Raw genomic sequence first — 16,236 nt, 5'->3', positions numbered from 1 at the left:
TCCTGCATTGGCAGGTGGTTTCTTTACCAGTGGGATTCCCCTGCAGCTCAGCTGGTAAAGAATGTGCCCACAATGCGGGAGACCTGAGTTTGATCCCTGGGTTGGGAAGAATGCCTGGAGAAGGGAAAGGCTACCCACTCCAGTATCTTGGCCTGGAGAATTCCACGGACTGTACAGTCCATGGGGTCACAAACCGTAGGGCCACCTGGGAAGCCCGTGGTTAACCCTACTCATCCTTCAGTTCAGTTCAGTCACTCAGTTGTGTCCGACTCTTTGTGACCCCATGAATCGCAGCACGCCAGGCCTCCCTGTCCATCACCAACTCCCGGAGTTCACTCACACTCACATCCATCAAGTCAGTGATGCTATCCAGCCATCTCATCCTCTGTCGTCCCCTTCTCCTCCTGCCCCCAATCCCTCCCAGCATCAGAGTCTTTTCCAATGAGTCAACTCTTCGCATGAGGTGGCCAAAGTACTGGAGTTTCAGCTTTAGCATCATTCCTTCCAAAGAACACCCAGGGCTAATCTCCTTTAGAATGGACTGGTTGGATCTCCTTGCAGTCCAAGGAACTCTCAAGAGTCTTCTCCAACACCACAGTTCAAAAGCATCAATTCTTCAGCACTCAGCTTTCTTCACAGTCCAACTCTCACATCCATACATGACCACTGGAAAAACCATACTCATCCTTAAACATGTTCAAATGTCACCTCCTCCAGGAAGCCCTTCATCGCTCCTCCCTTCACTCCTGCCCAGGCACATTTCTGTACCTACTCCTCAATCTTCACAGAGCATCAGATGGTATGTAACTGATCACTCCCCTGCACCCCTAACTAAGTTGTATGGCCTTCTTTGTAGATGTTGACTTAGTGATCTTTGCACAGTGCTTGACAAAATCTTTCTTTAATCAGCATTGATTGATTGCTTAGTTGATTCATCAAGTAAATATAAAACAAGGTCCCCTGTGAAGAAACTGCAGTCCAAATGTGAAAGAAAGTCAGTCTTGGGCGAGGTGATGAAAGATACTCATGCCAAGATGGAAGATACTCATGTGACCAGGAGTCACAGCCGAGGGCTGCAGAAACTTAGGGGAGGAAGATATTGAGAGCGCTTAGGGGGTTGGAGGAGCAGGAGTTTTCCTGGATGGGAAGAAAGTTAATCCATGCACAATCCATGCAGAACCCCAAGCTCTGGCTTCACATACACCTGGTTTCTTTCCAGCAGCAGCAAGAGTTGAGCAGAGATTGGTGCCAATGAGCACCCAGGGTCCCTTCCACATAATTAGCATGTCTCTGGGGGAGGCCTGAATCCCACAGTCTGAGATGCAGACAAAGGGGATCTGTTCCAGTTATGCTAATTGCTGCCTCTCTCCCACAGAGGATGGGGCAGTGAGAGATTCCAGGAGGCAGCCGTGCGGGAGGGGGAATTCCTCAGCTCAGGCAGCCTGGCCCGCACAGGGAGGGGCCCTGCCAGCTTCACCATGAAAAGCCGGATGCAGAGCCAATGTGTCAGCACCATGGGCTGTCTCTGAGAGGTGTGCTTTGAAGACCAGGCAGCTTCCTATCCAGGCACCCTAAAGCTTAAAACGGCACTTAAGAAAAATTGCTTTCTCCTGAAAGCTACTTTTTAAATGCAAATAACCCTGGAAGAAGTAAGCCCGAGAAATTCCTAAGACCTTTGTATAAATGGGCAGGTGTGCCGCTTTATCCAAAGGATCTGCGGGCCTGGCAAGGCAAGTGCCTGAGCTGTGGAGGAAACAGTAGAGAAGTCAGGGGGCCCCAGGTCACAAATCCACTGCTGCTGCACGTGTACCCTGCCCCCCGACCCCCTGACTATTGCCCAGAGGCCCGGTTCGGGACTGGCCTTTCCTTCTGCCACCATCCTGGACCGGAGACCTAGCTAGTACCCAGGGGCACCCACCACCCAATTCTAATGCCTCCTTCTCCACAGCTTCCTCCCCTAGGAATATCAGCAGCACCCCTGAGGCCACGGGCCCCTCTGTAAGTTTACAGCTCTCAGCTGCTCCATAGGGTGCTGCTCCAGGATTTTGAGGGGTGGGGTGAGAGCGCTCGCAGGGTCTCTCCAGCTCCAGCCTGAAGCAGATTCACAGCAAGGGCGTGTTGAGACAGATCACCTACAGTTTCTGCAAGTCTGAGGTCGAACCTGAGAACTGGCCTTTCTAACAAGTTCCCTGGTGATCCTGGTGCCTGTGCAGGGAACCCCCTCTGAGAACCACAGCTGTGTAACCTTGTCACTCAAACTGTGTTCTGCAGATCAGTATCCCTGACATCATCCGAGAGCTGATTAGAAATGCTGAGCCAGAGCTGCAGTTTAACAAGGTCCCAGGTTACTTCTCTACACAATAAATTTTGAGATGCCTTCACCAAAGCAGTGTGTCTCCAAGTATGGGGCAGACCACCTGCATCAGCATCACCAGGGAGCTCGTTAATAACAAAGATTCTCCTGTGTTCACGGCAGCACTATCCACAACAGCCAAGACGTGGAAACAGCCTAAATGTCCATCGACAGAGGAATGGATAGAGAAGATGTGGTACACACATACGATGGAATACTACTCAGCCATGAAAAAGAACAATAATGCAGCAACGTTGATGGCAAACACAGATGATCATACTGAGTAAAGTAAGTGGGAATGACAAAGACAAATATCATATGATGTCAATTACATGTATGTGGAATCTAACCTATAACACAGACATTCATTATATGTGGAGTCAAAAAAGAAAGGACACAAATGAACTAACAAAACAGAAAAAGACTCAGAGAACAAACTTATGGTTGCCCAGGGGGAAGGATGGGGGGAAGGGATAGTTCGTGAGCTGGGGATGGACATGTGCACACTGCTATATTTAAAATGGATAATCAATAAGGACCTACTGCATAGCACATGGGACTCTGCTCAGTGTTACGTGGAAGCCTGGATGGGAGGGGAGTTTGGGGCAGAATGGATACGTGTATGTGTGTGGCTGACTCCTTCACTGTTCACCCGCAACTATCACAACGTCGTTAATTGGCTCTACCCCAACATCAAATAACAAGTTTTTAAAAATTAGTAATGATGTCTTTAGAAAACTTCCATAAAGGAAAAAGGATATTGTCAGATTCCTTCTAAGGTAACAGTTCAGTTTTCTATTAACAATATGTGACAGCATCTTTTTCCTTCAGTTCAGTCGCTCAGTCGTGTCTGACTCTTTGTGACCCCATGAATCGCAGCACGCCAGGCCGCCCTGTCCATCACCAACTCCTGGAGTTCACTCACACTCACATCCATCAAGTCAGTGATGCCATCCAGCCATCTCATCCTCTGTCGTCCCCTTCTCCTCCTGCCCCCAATCCCTCCCAGCATCAGAGTCTTTTCCAATGAGTCAACTCTTCGCATGAGGTGGCCAAAGTATTGGAGTTTCAGCTTTAGCATCATTCCTTCCAAAGAAATCCCAGGGCTGATCTCCTTCAGAATGGACTGGTTGGATCTCCTTGCAGTCCAAGGGACTCTCAAGAGTCTTCTCCAACACCACAGTTCAAAAGCATCAGTTCTTCGGTGCTCAGCCTTCTTCACAGTCCAATTCTCACATCCATACATGACCACAGGAAAAACCATAGCCTTGACTAGACAGACTTTGTGGGCAAAGTAACATCTCTGCTTTTGAATATGCTATCTAGGTTGGACATAACTTTCCTTCCAAGGAGTAAGTGTCTTTTAATTTCATGGCTGCAGTCTTTTTCCTTACATCACAGCAATTAATAAGCACTATTATTCTTTTTCATGGGCTTCCTTGGCGGCTCAGTTGGTAAAGAATCCTCCTGCAATGTGGGAGTCCTGGGTTCGATCCCTGGGTTGGGAGATCCCCTGGAGAAGGGAAAGGCTACCCACTCAGGTATTCTGGCCTGGAGAATTCCATGGCCTGTATAGTCCATGGGGTGGCAAAGCGTCGGACACGACTGAGTAACTTTCACATAACATAACATTCTTTTTCAGTTTTTGCCAGTCATATTGGTAGAAAGTCATTATCTCATTGGTACTTTAATTTCCAGCTCCATACTAATAAATTGAGCAATTTTTCCTAACAAAAAGAAAAGAAGCATCCTGAAAGCCCACCCACCTAAAATAAAACAAAATTTTAAAAATTCTATTGCATTACGTTGTTCCTTAAGGTAACTGACTTCCTTTCTTAAACTGCAACACATGAATTAACTCTTGGTCACACATATCTTAGCGTGAATTTGTTTATCATAAGGTTTCAGCCTAAGTTATGCTCTTCCTGAAGCTTCTCTCCAGTCAGTTTACTGAGAGATGGGGGAGGCACTAAACTGAGGTGACATGGGCACTTGAGCCTCAAGTCCAGTTTGATAACAAAAGCTGAGGATGGTTTTACCATATCTTTCATAACCAGTCCTTGCTCACAATTTTATACCCAATTTGCAGAGGTGAGTGTCTTGTGCAGACATAAGACAGTAAGTGAACATAAGTGTTGGTTTAAAACTTGAGTGAAATGACCCATTTGACTGTGTTCATCCCACTAGATCACACTTGAACTTAATCCCTCAACGGGTTAAATTACAGCCTCCATTGACTGTGGGCTTTCCAGAGGCCAAAAAATGTACATCCCAGTCTCATAATGGGTCGCATCTAATTTCCACATGTCCTCATACATAAAGTTTTCCACATCTTCCCAAAGATGGTTCATTTTGGTGTTTTGTGAGCTTTGCTGCTGGAGAAATCTTCACCTTTAACTTATAATGCCCACAGTACAGTGGGAGATGACATTTCTCAGGGCAACTGGTTTCCTGTTCCAAGTTTCTATGTTGGGTACCAAATGAGAGCCTCCCCCTCCAACTCCTCAGCACCAAGACCTCAGACAAATCCCCAGATTCGATAAGAGGAATAAGAGATGTGTGAATACACAATGGTGTTGGTTCTATTAAAGCCTCATGGCAAATTGCTTTGGGCCACCCTCAAAAGCCCTTCCCAGCTCCAAGTCCTAAGACTGAAGCCAAACATTTTTCTCTTCCTTCTCACCGACTGGGCTTTAACAGAGAGTCAGGCATTTCAGTATTTGTTCCTTCAGTTATTGAATGCCTACTGGCTTCAGCCCCTGATGTGTCCAGTCCAGGCTCCTTTATCACCCCTTGCCTGGCACTCAGCTCTGGTCCCAGGACTATGCCAAGAGAGATGGACAAAACTGAGGCTTCCCATCAACACCTCTGATCTTACTAGTGGTCTCTCCTTATCTGTTTGTAACCATTTTATTGAGAGATAGTTAACATATTGTTGGGAAGCCCAGTACAAAATAGCCGGTTGGAGGAAGTCCTTGGGAAAATGGCGAAGGGCCAGAAGTACCCCGGCTTGGTGCTGCAGGCAGAAAAACATCTCCTGCCTTGGGTTATGCCCGGCACCAAGATTTAATAATAAATATTAAGGATGTTGCTTGAGAAAACAGGTTATGGGATAAGCACATGGGTCACTTAGAGCGCGCTGTCCTTGAAATATTTTTACTGATTAGGTGTTAACCCCGTACGTGCTCTGCTGGCTGTATACTCTAAGCTCTTTGTTCCTGCTTCTATAAAAAGGCTTGACTGCAGAAACAAACTTGTCAGTCCTTGCAATAGACTGTCCGAGTGTCATTCTTTCAGGTTCGTTGCTTCCAAGTCCCGGGGAGAAAATCCCCAACACATATCATGCAAGTCACCCACTGAAAGTATACAATTTGATGATTTTTAGTATATTCACAGAGCTGTAAAACCAACAGCAGAGTCATTTTTAGAACACTTTCATCACCTCAAAAAGAAACTCTGTACAATCCCCTCACCCCCAAGTTCCTCAGCCAAAGATAACAAACAATCAACTTTCTGTTTCTACAGATTTGCCAATTCTAGACATTTTCATATAGATTCCATTCTATTCCACTTAGATGGAGTCATACAAATGTGGCCTTTAGGACTGACTGATTTATCTTGGCATAATGTTTTCAGAATTCATCTTAACTGTAGGAGGTTCAGTTCAGTTCAGTTGCTCAGTCATGTCTGACTCTTTGCGACCCCATGAATCGCAGCACGCCAGGCCTCCCTGTCCATCACCAACTCCCGGAGTTCACTCACACTCACATCCATCGAGTCAGTGATGCCATCCAGCCATCTCATCCTCTGTCGTCCCCTTCTCCTCCTGCCCCCAATCCCTCCCAGCATCAGAGTCTTTTTCAATGAGTCGACTCTTTGCATGAGGTGGCCAAAGTACTGGAGTTTCAGCTTTAACATCATTCCTTCCAAAGAAATCCCAGGCTGATCTCCTTCAGAATGGACTGGTTGGATCTCCTTGCAGTCCAAGGGACTCTCAGGAGTCTTCTCCAACACCATAGTTCAAAAGCATCAATTCTTCGGTGCTCAGCCTTCTTCACAGTCCAACTCTCACATCCATACATGACCACTGGAAAAACCATAGCCTTGACTAGACGGACCTTTGTTGGCAAAGTAATGTCTCTGCTTTTGAATATGTTATCTAGGTTGGACATAACTTTCCTTCCAAGGAGTAAGCGTGTTTTAATTTCATGGCTGCAGTCACCATCTGCAGAGATTTTGGAGCCCAAAAAAGTAAAGTATGACACTGTTTCCACTGTTTCCCCATCTATTTCCCATGAAGTGGTGGGACCGGATGCCATGATCTTCATTTTCTGAATGTTGAGCTTTAAGCCAACTTTTTCACTCTCCACTTTCACTTTCATCAAGAGGCTTTTGAGTTCCTCTTCACTTTCTGCCATAAGGGTGGTGTCATCTGCATATCTGAGGTTATTGATATTTCTCCCAGCAGTCTTGATTCCAGCTTGTGTTTCTTCCAGTCCAGCGTTTCTCATGATGTACTCTGCATATAAGTTAAACAAGCAGGGTGATAATATACAGCCTTGACATACTCCTTTTCCTATTTGGAACCAGTCTGTTGTTCCATGTCCAGTTCTAACTGTTGCTTCCTGACCTGCATACAAATTTCTCAAGAGGCAGGTCAGGTGGTCTGGTATTCCCATCTCTTTCAGAATTTTCCACAGTTTATTGTGATCCACACAGTCAAAGGCTTTGGCATAGTCAATAAAGCAGAAATAGATGTTTTTCTGGAATTCTCTTGCTTTTTCCATGATCCAGCAGATATTGGCAATTTGATCTCTGGTTCCTCTGCCTTTTCTAAAACCAGCTTGAACACATTGCTGAAGCCTGGCTTGGAGAATTTTGAGCATTACTTTACTAGTGTGTGAGATGAGTGCAATTGTGCGGTAGTTTGAGCATTCTTTGGCATTGCCTTTCTTTGGGATTGGAATGAAAACTGACTTTTTCCAGTCCTGTGGCCACTGCTGAGTTTTCCAAATTTGCTGGCATATTGAGTGCAGCACTTTCACAGCATCATCTTTCAGGATTTGAAACAGCTCAACTGGAATTCCATCACCTCCACTAGCTTTGTGGTTAGTGATGCTTTCTAAGGCCCACTTGATTTCACATTCCAGGATGTCTGGCTCTAGATTAGTGATCACACCATCGTAATTGTCTGGGTCGTGAAGATCTTTTTTGTACAGTTCTTCTGTGTATTCTTGCCACCTCTTCTTAATATCTTCTGCTTCTGTTAGGTCCATACCATTTCTGTCCTTTATCGAGCCCATCTTTGCATGAAATGTTCCCTTGGTATCTCTAATTTTCTTGAAAAGATCTCTAGTCTTTCCCATTCTGTTGTTTTCCTCTATTTCTTTGCATTGATCGCTGAGGAAGGCCTTCTTATCTCTTGCTATTCTTTGGAACTCTGCATTCAGATGCTTATATCTTTCCTTTTCTCCTTTGCTTTTCGCTTCTCTTCTTTTCACAGCTATTTGTAAGGCTTCCCCAGGCAGCCATTTTGCTTTTTTGCATTTCTTTTCCATGGGGATGGTCTTATCCCTGTCTCCTGTACAATATCACGAACCTCATTCCATAGTTCATCAGGTACTCTATCTATCAGATCTAGGCCCTTAAATCTATTTCTCACTTCTACTGTATAATCATAAGGGATTTGATTTGGGTCATACCTGAATGGTCTAGTGGTTTTCCCTACTTTCTTCAATTTAAGTCTGAATTTGGTAATAAGGAGTTCATGATCTGAGCCACAGTCAGCTCCTGGTCTTGTTTTTGTTGACTGCAGGAGGTATCGGACCTTAATTCCTATTTATGGCTGAATGACATTCCATTGTATGGGTATTCCCTTTTTTGCTCAACCATCCTTCAGCTGACTGACATCTGGATTGTTTCCACTTGGGGCTATAATGAACAATGCTACTATGAGCACTTATGTACCAAAAAACTATTGCCCTTTACTTTTTGAAAGAACTAGAATGAAAAACAATCCTGGTGGTCACCCCAACATTTTGGGTGGGAAGCAGCTGAGAGAAGGCAGAATGGTACATTCTTTTGGACCATTTGCTAGAGTCAAAAACCTTAGGTGCCACTGAGCTGTGAGGTCTTGGCTAATCCACTTGCTTTCTCTTTCCTTCATTTTCCCACTTTAATTAATTAATTTAACTTCCTTTTTTATTAATTTTTATTGGAGTCTGCTGCTGCTGCTAAGTCGCTTCAGTCATGTCCGACTCTGTGCGACACCATAGATGGCAGCCCACCAGGCTGCCCCGTCCCTGAGATTCTGCAGGCCAGAATTCTGGAGTGGGTTGCCATTTCCTCCTCCAATGCGTGAAAGTGAAAAGCAAAAGTGAAGTCGCTCAGTCGTAAAAGTTGTGTTAGTTTCTGCTGTACAGCAAAGTGAATCAGCTTTACATATATCCCCTTTGGGGGATTTTCTCTTTTGTAAGGGAATCAGAAGACCATAAATTAGGTCATTATTAGAGTATCGACTTGTTATGCATGACTTAGATCCTTATTAGAGTATCAACTTGTTATGCACGACTTAGTCCAGAAAAAAATAAGGGAAAATTGACATCATGATGGAATTCAGATGTTCCACTCACAGCCAGATGTTCCAAACCTTCCTTCCTGCCTCCATGGTGACCAGACCCTTTGCCCCAGAGTCTTCCCCAGGCCTTCATGACACCCCTTGATAGTGTTGGCTCTTTATGACTTCATGGAATTTGTTTAAATCCACCAGTAGGCATTGGGAAGTTATATATGCATCTATAGACAAGGACAGTCCAGCTCCCACTGGGAACTTTAAACTCTTGCTAGCACCAGCTAAGCATTCTTGCCGAGTCTCTTGTTCATGGAATCATCTGCACATCTTTAGAGCTCAGGTGAATCTTGTGAACACTAGGTGACTGCCCTTCCTATTTTGCATGGATTAGGACATGCTCCTCAGCCGCTCTAGTCTGGCTTAAGTCCTAGACTTAAAATATTCATCTTTTGCATTTCCTTTCTTCTGATGATTACCAGCCTCTGATGAGCACATCACAGCAGGTACAGGCATTCCCTGAGTCTCCCTTCCTCTCCATGCACCACTGGTTATCTTTCCCCATTCTCTCTTTGAGTCCTACATGCCCAGACTCACTTGTGCACAACCTTTGAGCTTGCATGCTGTGTGCTAAGTGTCTTCAGTCGGGTCTGACTCTTGGCAGCTTCTTAGTGACTGAACAACAACAACAGAAAGATTTGTACCATTGTGGACTAAATTCTTGGTAGAGTAATAATAACTTCATGAAAAAGTATCTGAATGACTGTATAAAATTAGAGTTTTTAAAAGTATTCAGGGACTTCCCTCATGGCCCAGTAGCTAAGACTCTGCATTCCCAATGCAGGGTACAGGGGGCCCAGGTTCCATCCCTGATCAAGGAACTAGATCCCACATGCCACAACCTAAGTTGAAGATCCCACATGCTGCAACTAAGACCCAACCAAGAACTGGTGCAGCCAAATAAATAAATAAATACATTTTTTTTAAAGTATTCAGTTCAGGAAATTTCCTGGAAGTCCAGTGGTTAAGACTCAGCGCTTTCACTACTGAGGGCCTGGGTTCAGTCCCTGGTCAGGGAACTAAGATCCAGCAAGCTACACAGTGAGGCCACAAATAAATAAGTAATAATAATAATAAATTAGGAACATTCAATTCAAGCCCTATTTAACCAAATTCTCTGGACTTCAGGGCTTCCCTGATGGCTCAGATGGTAAAGCGTCTGCCTGCAATGCGGGAGACCCAGGTTCAATCCCTGGGTCAGGAAGATCCCCTGGGGAAGGAAATGGCAACCCACTCCAATACTCTTGCCTGGAAAATCCCACGAATGGAGGAACCTGGTAGGCTACAGTCCATGGGGTTGCAAAGAGTTGGACACAACTGAGCAACTTCCCTTCACTTGTCAACGAACTTCAGCCTCAATAAAATCTGAAAGACAATTATAAACAGTAAATAAAATGGAGGGAATAGGCCGTCAGCTATTTACCATATTATGCAAATCCTAGGGCACCGTTCCTTGCAGGTGGTCTTCCTATAATCCAAACTTCCTTCAGATCACAGTGGACAGATGCAGATGTCCTCTGATTTCCTGGGGCTGTTGGCATTCTGAAAGGAGACAAGACGTCTCCTGGGTGGAAACCACCCAGGAAGGTAGCAGCCACCGGGTCCTCTCAGCTCCTGTTCTCCAGGCAGGTGGGGGGTCGGGGAGGAGGGTGCCTTCATCCTGCAGGGAACAGGAGCCACACGGGGGAGGACCAGATGGAGCCAGCATTCCCAGGCAGGCTGCCAGCCCTGAGCGGAGCCTGCAAGCAGGCGGTAATGAATAAAGCCAGGAGACAGAACGTGAGACTTCCCCAGAGTGTCCACAGATGTGGTCTGTGGTCCAACCACGTGGAAAACAGTGGCAGTGCCTGGGATTCAGCCGTCAGCGCTGCCCCCTCCCTGGCAACGTTGTTTGTGAGGCCGCCCCTCAGGGACTGAACTGACTGTTCTTGTACAGGATACTCTGATGGACTGCTTAGTGTGGGGAAGACATCCCTCCCAACTCAGGTGAGCTCAGGTGAGCATAGAGCTGCCCCCCGCCCATGCCTCTCGAGGAGGGAAGAGGTGCTGACATGGGACTTGGTCACACCAGATGCTGCCCCCTGATCAACCTGTCCCTCTCAACCCGAACGTTCCCACTGAGTCAATGTTGGTGAAATGTTTTTAATATGCAATGCAATTCATTATCCTTCCTACCTCCATATTCAGTAGAGTAGAGTGATTAAAACAACAGATTTGGAAAGAGACCTGGGCTCAAATCCCAGCCAACCACTTACTGTTCTGACCTGTGACAATTCAGCCTCTCTAAGCTTCGAGTTCCGTATTTGAAATCACTTCAGTTCAGTCACTCAGTTGTGTCCAACTCTTTGCGACCCCATGGACTGCAGCACGCCAGTCCTCCCTGTCCATTACCAACTCCTGGAGTTCACCCAAACCCATGTCCACTGAGTCTATGATGCCATCCAACCATCTCATCCTCTGTTGTCCCCTTCTCCTCCTGCCTTCAATCTTTCCCAACATCAGGGTCTTTACAAATGAGTCAGTTCTTTGCACCAGGTGGCCAAAGTATTGGAGTTTTAGCTTCAACGTCAGTCCTTACAGGACTGATTTCCTTTAGGATGGACTAGTTGGATCCCCTTGAAGTCCAAGGAACTCTCAAGAGTCTTCACCAACACCACAGTTCAAAAGCATCATGAGAAAAACTCTGGAACTTCCCTGGAAATCCAGTGGTTAAGACTCCACACTTCCACTGCGGTGGGGGCAGGGGCTGGTTCAATCCCTGGTCAGGGAACCAAGATCCCACATGCTGCATGGTGCAGCCAAAAAAGAAAATAACTCATCGCATAGCAGCGGAGTGAGGATTAAATGAAATGAGACTGGGAAGGGTTTGGTTTCACACTGGGTCGTCTACTCTTCCAAAACCTTTTGGACCTGCCTTGCTGAGTGAGAGCTGGAGTGTCCAGGGCTCCCTTGCAGCCTGTCCTTTATAGAAGCTCCTGTCCACCGCCCCTCCTCTCCTCAGGGAGCATCCCGTCCCACCTCATAAGGTGGTTCTGCTGGTAAAACATCTCCAGGACATTCTTTAGGTATGTGCGTATTTCCGGTATCCCACAGCAAGTCAGCTGGGCAAGTTTGGAAATTTTGGTGACTGCCAGTCTCCTCCTCACCTGCACACCATAGAGCTTGTTTCTTCATTGTTTGTTCTTTTATGAGAAAGTCTTGAAATGAATGTTCCTTCGAAGAAAGCAGGTGGTCCCCACCTCGTAATAGGTTAACATCCAGATTTACACAGAGAACAAACAGACTCATAGGTGTCTTGTGGAAGGTAAGTTCTTCTAGTGCTGTTTTAAGGAAAGGAAAAAGCACAGTGTCTGTAGCTGTAAGTTTAAGTTCAAGTTCATCCACTTGCTGAGAGGCCCAGGACCAGCCACTGACTTTGAACTTCAGAGTCTGCTTGCCGTCTCTCTCACACGTGTTATCCGTGTACCTGCCACAGTGAGGAGGCAGAAGCCTTCTAGGTGCTTTCTCCTCCTCCCAAAGCCAGGGTGACCTGTGAAGGGGAAACCCCTCTGATTGAGGGACATGACTTTGACCCTAAGCCAAGCGTCATGCGGGACCAGTGATCACTGGCTTCCTGTTTTCGCCACATCTCCCCTCTGGGCCCCATGAGCTGACCCTGCGTCTGTGTTTCCACTCCTTTAAGCTCTTGCATTAGTTACAAACTGATTAGGAAATTCTCATTTGTTATCACTTGGATTCCCTGGGAGACAGACTGTCTGAGACGGAGGTTTAAGGGCAAGACTTCTACTGGGCAGGGGAGGAGTTGAACTATGATGTCACAACAGCCCAGCTGACCCCACCAGGGGCTGTGTAGCTCCTCCATCCCTCCAGAGTGGTCCTGTCCTTAGGCAAATAGGCCAGTTTGTGGACTGCCTCTAGGGAAGGGCTGCAACTGTAAGTATCTTGCTTGACTGAGGGTAATTCCTGGAGAGAGGCACCAACGAGAGCCCTCAACTGCCAAGGCTCCCAGCAACCAGTGGGATGAGTGCCTCAGTTCCAGAGAGGGCTTCTGGGTGGCCTCCACACTCCACCAGACCATCTGGGTGGTATTTTTTAATGTTCACATTTTTAAGTTTAAAAATAAAAATGCCATTGTAAGTAAGTAATTGTGTTTGCTTAAAATGGTTCTATCCAAAAATAAGTTTTATATATTTGGAAAGAGCAAGCCATAGTTCCCTGAAGAAGCAATTTTGTCAGCAGAAAACTAAGCTGTAAAATACCTAATTTAACATAAAAATGTTACAATTTAAATGAAGAACTAATGAAGATGGGTTGAAAAATCCAATGTTAAGAAATCAGTTATCCTCAAACAAATCTATTAATATAAATACAATGCAATTCCTATCTCAGCAGATTTTTGTAGAAATTGACATTCAGATGAAAATGCAAATTACCTAGGATGACTAAAACAGTTTCAGAAAGAATCAAAATTGGAACGCTATCAATGCCCAGTTTCAAGACTTGTCATAAAGCAACAGTAATCAAGGAATAGTGTTACTGAAATCAAAATAGACCAATAGATCGGTGAAACACAGTCCAGAAAAAAAAGCCACACATTTGTTATAAAAAATGGATTTTTGACAAAGGAGCTAAGGAAATTCTGTGGAAAAAGGATAGTCTTTTCAATGAATGTTAAAGGAAAACTTAAATATCTGTCGGGGGGAAAAGAACTTTGATCAATAAATCACACTATGTACAAAAAAAAATTTTTTTAATATCTCTAAACCTACATATAAAGCCTAAAATTATAAAGCTTCCAGAGATGACATAAGAGAAAATCTTTGTAACCTTGGGTTCGTTAATATTTCTTACAGAGGATACTAAAACTAACATCCATTTTAAAAAATGATAAATTATATTTCATCAAAGTTTTAAGCATCTGCTCTTCAAAAGACACTGTTAGGAGAATGAAAAGACAAACCATAGCCTGGGAGAAAAGATTTGTAGATCATATTCTTGTATTTTATATCCAAAGTACATAAAGAATACCCAACTCAGTAATAAGAAAACAAATAACTTCTCCCAAAATGGAGAAAAGATTTTAGCACACAATTTGAATAACAAATGACCACATGAAAAAATGCTCAACATTATTAGTCATTAAGCCAATGCAAATTAAAACACAAGATTCCACCACACACTTGTTAGTGACTGAAAATCAAAATACTGATCATAATAAGTATTGATGAGGACACAGAATTCTCATACATTGCTGCTGGGAATGCAAAATGCTACAACTCCTTTGGAAAACAGTTTGGTGGTTGCTTAAAAGGCTGAACATGCATCTGTCATATTATTGGCCATTTCACTTCTAGATATAAACCCAAGAAAAATGGAAGCAGATATCCTTCCAAAGATCAGTACACAAATGTTCATGGCAGCTTTATCTGCGAGACAGCTCCAAGCCCATGAAAAGGTGCATGGATACACAGATGGTAGTTCATCCACACAGTGAGGTACTACTCAGCAATAGAAAGGAGGGACTATTCCATGGTGGGTTAAGTCCATGGGTTCAGAGGAAGTGAGGACAGGGATGGCTGACTATGAGTTATACTTGGATTAACCTCCACCTTGTTCAAGGGTCAACTGTAACCATACAGAAACTTCTTTGTGAATGTTCACAGCACCATTATTTGTAATAGCCCCAAATGTTAAAATAACCTATTGTCTGTCAACTGATGAATGGGTAAAAAGTGATGGAATTTATTTAGCCATTAGAAGGAAGTAGTGATACATGCTACAACCTGTCAACCTCAAGACATTATGTGAAAGAGTCAAGCACAAAGACCACATACTACATCCACATTATGACATTTACAGTGGCAGCCTACAGAGACAGAAAGTAGATTACTGGTTGCCCAGGGTTGTGTAGAGAGGGCGGAAAAAGGGAGTGACTAGTCATGGGTACCAGGTTTCTTTGAGGGTTGAAGAAAATGTTCTAAAATGAGGTTATGGTGATGGTGGCAGGCCGCCCTTGTTGTTGCTGTCGTTCAGTTACTCAGTCACGTCTGACTCTTTACAACCCCAGGGACTGCACGCACCAGACTTCCCTGTCTTCCACCATCTCCCAGAGCTTGCTCAAACTCATGTCAGTTGAATCAGAGATGCCATCCAACCATCGCGTCCTCTGTTATCCGCTTCTTCTCCTGCCTCCTTCAATCTTTCCCAGCGTCAAGGTCTTTTCCAATGAGTAGGCTCTTCACCGGAGAAGGCAATGGCACCCCACTCCAGTACTCTTGCCTGGAAAATCCCATGGATGGAGGAGCCTGGTGGGCTGCAGTCCGTGGGGTCTCTAAGAGTCAGACTCGACTGAGTGACTTCACTTTCACTTTTCACTGTCATGCATTGGAGAAGGAAATGGCAACCCACTCCAGTGTTCTTGCCTGGAGAATCCCAGGGACGGGGGAGCCTGGTGGGCTGCCATCTGTGGGGTCGCACAGAGTCGGACACGAATGAAGTGACTTAGCAGTAGCAGCAGCAGGCTCTTTGTATCAGGTGGCCAAAGTATTGGAGCTTCAGCTTCAGCATCAGTCCTTCCAATGAATATTTGGATTGACTTCCCTTAGGATTGACTGATTTGATCTCCGTGCTGTCCAAGGGACTCTCAAGAGTCTTCTCAAACACCACAGTTCAAAAGCATCAATTCTTTGGCATTCAGCCTTCTTCATGGTCCAACCCTCACATCCATACATGACTGCTGGAAAAATCATAGCTTTGACTAGATGGACCTTTGTCAGCAAAGTAATGTCTACTTTTTAATATGCTGTCTAGGTTTGTCATAACTTTTCTTCCAAGGAGCAAGCATCTTTTAATTTCATGGCTGCAGTTACCGTCTGCAGTGATTTTGGATCCCAAGAAAATAAAGTCTGTCACTATTTCCATTGTTTCCCCATCTATTTGCTATGAAGTGATGGGACCAGATGCCATGATCTTAATTTTTTGAATGCTGAGTTATAAACCAGCTTTTTAACTCCCTTAGTACAATTAATAGCCATCTAATTGTATATCTTCAAAGGGTATACTTTATTATATGTAAATTGTAGCTCTATTAAAGCTATTTTTAAAAATAAAGCTGTTTTTTAAAAAATAAGGAAGAGACTACTAATGCATACAGAAACATGGATGTATCTCAAAATAATTATGCTGCATGAGAGAAGGTGAACAGGAGAACATACTCTACCAACATTCTACTTACAAGATAGTCTAAAGAAAGCAG

The sequence above is a fragment of the Bos indicus x Bos taurus genome, chromosome 24 (genome assembly GCF_003369695.1).
Source record: "Bos indicus x Bos taurus breed Angus x Brahman F1 hybrid chromosome 24, Bos_hybrid_MaternalHap_v2.0, whole genome shotgun sequence".
In the NCBI taxonomy this organism is placed as follows: domain Eukaryota; kingdom Metazoa; phylum Chordata; class Mammalia; order Artiodactyla; family Bovidae; genus Bos; species Bos indicus x Bos taurus.
The sequence above is the reverse complement of the archived record's forward strand: the minus strand, read 5'-3'. Positions refer to the sequence as shown.